Raw genomic sequence first — 4925 nt, 5'->3', positions numbered from 1 at the left:
ATTTATTTATTTTTTGGCTGGCTCAGCCTGCCTTCAGGGCAGGTCTGGTAAGGCATGTGGAGCTGGGGATCGAACTCACGGTCCCCTGCACCTGGCTAGGTTTGGCCAAGCAGACACTTAAACAACTGAGCTAACCCGCAAGCCCTTCCAACGTTTTGTTGAAAACAGATTTCTTAAGTATGAGGAGCCTTTCTGTAAGGCCCTACTCCCAATGGCCGTGCACCCCGTGAGACTAGTTGAACTTTCTGCTGAAAATAAGTATTTGAAGAGTCTCAAACTATTGGGCATGAGTAAAATCTTTTTCCATTTTAAATATTTTCTGTTATATAATGTAACATAATACAGAAAATTGTTATTATTATTTTAAATGTATTTGGTACAGGGTCTCACTACACAGCTTGGACTCATAGGGATCCTCCTGTCTTCAGCCTCCCCAGCACTGGGATTATAGGCATGCACCACTACGCCTGGACTCCAGGAAGTTATACAAAAACAAAAACAAACAAACAAACAAAAAATACATAGTCCTTTTAGGGGCCGGGGAGACGGCTCAGTAGAATAAGTGCTTGCCTGGCAAGCACAAGGGCCTGAGTTCAATCCCCGGTTCTGACAAAAAATAAAATAAAATAAATAAATAAAATTATAAAGAGCATAACATATGCACAACATGCTAAATTTTTATAATGCCCATTGACCATGGCTGGGAATATGGCTCAGTGGCATATGCACCTGCCTGGCAAGTGCAAGGTCCCAAGTTCGATCCCTGGTACCGCATAAATAAATAAATATCATTGCCCAGGTTCCCAATAGAAACCCCCGTAAGTCCCTTCCTCACTGCCACCCCACACATACACACCCTCTGAGGAAACTACTCCCTGACCACGGCCACCAGGTCCTTTCTGTTTATGGCTTGACCGCCTGTGGACCGACCTCTAAACAGGAGTTGCCCCAGGAACTGAGTTGCAGTGTAAGCATTCTCTTCCAGATCATCTCTTCCTAACATGATACTGGTAAGACGCAGGCATGTGTTTGCCTGTAATTGCAGCTCATTCATTTTCATCCCTGCATAATACTTCATTGTAACAATAGAACACAATTGCTCTACCATTGGACAGTTTAGGGACGTTGATATATTGGGGCTGTATTTAGTTGGCTACTATTTATTGTTTTGTTCAGTGTTAGTGTTAGAGTTCAAACCCAGGGCCACTACAGCCCTAACTCAGTGCTGCTATTGCACACGTATGCACACACACACGTATTTTTTTTTTTAAATGTATTTGGTACAGGGTCTCGCTACACAGCTCGGACTCGTAGCAGTTCTCCTGTCTTCACCTCTCCAGAGCTGGAATTATAGGCATATACCACCACATCTGGTTTTGAGGCTGGCACAGCATGCCCAGGGTTCTGGGGCTGGCTTAGCATGTGGTACCTGCAGTTGAACTGGGGTCCTTGTGCTTGCCATGTAGGCATCTAGCCACCAAGCTATCTCCCCAGCCCAGAGCTGCTATTCTTTCTAATTTTATTGAGAAAGAAATAGCAATGAGACAGTTTCAAAACATATTAGTAGGACAGTTACAATAATTAATACATTGCATATTATTGTCTTCATAGTAGTTATTCATAGTACAAGATGCAGACATGATATCTTGTCTAAACACTGTTAGTGCAAATCTTTCTCCTCATTGAACTAAGAGAAAGTAGTTGTATATCTATCCTATTTTGTGTGTGTATGTATATACAAAATAGTTATATATATTTTTTTTTTCACCACAAAATGATCCTTCATTTATATCTCCCTTTTTTGTTTAGTTTTGTCATAGATGGGTAGTCCATTGCCATTCAGCTATTGCAGTGTGTGACAGAGCTGCTATTCTTGACAAACTTCTTACTATCTAAATATCCCCAGGGGAGTGGGATAGCTTCATCACCAGAAACCCAATTTTGAACTAGCAGTGTGAATTGTTGAGATGCAGTTCCCATGTAATACAGTTCACACATTTAAAGTGTTCAGCTCAGTGGTTTTTAGGGTATTTAGAATTGTATATATGTCTGCCCATCACCGCAATCATCTGTAACACTTTTAAATGAATTGGAATTTTGATAATTTCAAGGATCAGTGTGGGCTACATAGTGAGTTCAAAACTGGTTTGAACTACATAGCCAGACCCTGTCTCAAAAAAAAAAAAAAAAAAGGGCTGGAGAGATGGCTCAGTGGGCTGGAGAGATGGCTCAGTGGTCTAAAGCACCTACTTGCAACAAGCTTGGCAAAGCACAGGGACCACGGTTCGATCCCCCAGCACCACATGCCAGCCAGCTGCGCCCCCTGGTGGGCTGAGCTGGCCACACACACACACACACACACACACACACACACAATAAATGTTAAAATAAATAAATAATAATAAAAAAATGTCAGCTAGAATTCTCTAAAAATATCTTAAAAAAAAAAAAAAAGCAGCTGGGTATGGTGGCACAAACCTGCAATCTCAGGATGTGGAAGGCTGAGGCAGGAGGATCACCAAGAGTTTGTGGCCAGCCAGGGCTACATACTGAGTTCAAGTTCAGCCTGAACTACATAGTGAGACCCTGTCTCCAAAAACCAAGATAAACCAGCAAACAACGAGAGGTGATAATGTCAAGGATCCATGTGGGACTGTTGAATAGCCGTGGGTGAACATATGTATTCATTCTAGATACATATGTTACTTTGTGTGATTGTATGACTCTCATAGATCATTAGCTTCCAGGGTAGAATCCTCTAGGCGCTGACATGTAGAAATTTACCATTACGTCATTAACATGGAGATATGTTACTTGGTGCGTTACTTTTTACAGTGGGTGGGTTCGTAGCAACAGTTCTTAAATTTTCAGGGCCATTGGAATCACTTGAAGGCTTGTTAAAACAGATTGCTAGGAATAAAATAAACAAATAAAATAAAATTTTTTTTAAATTGCAAAAATAAATAAATAAATAAAAAAGATTGCTAGGCACCATTCCCAAATATATATTCAGTTAGTGTAGGTAGAGCTTAAGAATCTGTATTTCAGTGCATTGATATGATTAGGCCTGGGGACCACACTTTGAGAAATCTAATAGTTTGCTATTACCTTCAAAATGAAAGAACTAGAGGGGCGGGGGTGATGGCTTGGTGGAATAAACACTTCCCTGGCAAGCACAAGGGCCTCAGTTCAATCCCCGGTTCCGCAAAAAAAAAAAAAAAAAAAAAAAAAAGAAAAGAAAGAAAGAACTAGATGTGGAGGAATCCCTTCAATCATTCAGTACATAAGAATAGGACATGGAGTGCTGGTGAGATGGCTCAGTGGTCTAAAGCACCTACTTAGAACAAGCTTAGCAAAGCACAGGGTCCGCAGTTCAATCCCCCAGCACCACATGCCAGCCAGCCCTGCCCCTGGTGGGCGGAGCTGGCCACACACACACACACACACAAATAAATAAATTTTAAAAAAAGAATAGGACATGGGGCCAGAGAGATGGCTCAGTGGAATAAGGGCTTCCCTGGCAAGTGCAACGGCTCAAGTTCAATCCCCAGTGCCGCCAAAAAAAAAAAAAAAAAAAAGAATAGGACATAATTTCGTGGAGGGAGAAGAGGTCAGCTAGCAGGCTCTTGGGGGAGCCCAGAGTATGACAGTGGTAATAGAGAATAAGGAATAAATTTTTATAATTCTTTGGAGGGTGAAGGTATGTGTTGGTGGTAGAGCACTTGCCTAGCATGCAAGAGGCCCTGGGTCCTGCCTTTAACACCACAACAGCAAATAAACAGGAAAAAAAAAAAAGATTGTAAAGATAATCCAGAGGCCTTGAGAGTTGATTTGACATGGAAGGTAGAAGAGAAGAGTTCAAGTAGATAGCAAGTTTTCAGAGCTGAATCTAAGGAGAGAATTGGAAGATGGGGACCAAGCCAGATTGGAATGAAAGAGCAGGAACAGCTTCACTTCTGTCCTTGGGTCCAGGAAGATTCACTCAACCACTAACTCGTGGTCAAAGTATTACAACCAGCTAAGTTAGCATGAATATTACAGGCAGTCAGATAGGATCAGGCCCTCGGAGAGCCAGGACAAAGGTGAAACACTCTCAACTAGGGCTGGAGGCACAGCTGTTAGAGACCAGGTCTCAAGAGAAAGACGAAATGACCCAGCCTATATACTTCCTCCAAGGATAAACACCAGGTCTAATGAAGTCTAGATAGACATCAGTCACCCAGTGAGTGACCAAGACCCCTAGACCATCATTTCCTACAGAAGGCCTTTGTTCTTTGCATGAACCCTTGTTACATAACTTGTTTCCCCGCTGGATCACTATTACCTAAGCAACTCTACTTGTATCCTTATTGGCTCATCATAGTTGTAACCCACATTGTAACCATGTAGTTATTGCTGCTCTGTACAATTTTCCTGTAAAGTGGGGTGCTCTGCAACTTATTCTGGCTCCCTCCTGCCTCTCGATAAATACCTTCGTTGGCTAGCAAGATAGCTCAGTGGTCTAAAACACCTGCTTAGACAAGGCACAGAGGACCACAGTTCGATCCCTGGCACCACATGCTGCACCAGTCTTGCCTTCAGGGTGGGCTGAGCCAGCCTAAATAAATAAGTAAATAAATATTTTTCTCCTCTTAACCTCCATTGTTTGTCAAATTCATTCTTCCATTATTAGAGAATACGAACTTGGCCTGTCAGACATCTAACAGGTTGGGAATTATATTTCCCTAATATTTGGGGGTTCTGATATCACTCTTCTAACAAAAGGATAGCACCTAGGGCAACTAAAAATTTGTAAGAGACTAACAAATAAGGGGCTGGTGAGATGGCTCAGTGGTCTGGGGCTGGTGAGATGGCTCAGTGGTCTAAACACCTACTTAGAACAAGCTTAGCAAAGCAGAAGGACCGCGGTTCAATCCCCCAGCACC

Source organism: Octodon degus, unplaced genomic scaffold (genome assembly GCF_000260255.1).
Source record: "Octodon degus isolate 3935 unplaced genomic scaffold, OctDeg1.0 scaffold00104, whole genome shotgun sequence".
In the NCBI taxonomy this organism is placed as follows: domain Eukaryota; kingdom Metazoa; phylum Chordata; class Mammalia; order Rodentia; family Octodontidae; genus Octodon; species Octodon degus.
This window is presented reverse-complemented; position numbering follows the sequence as displayed.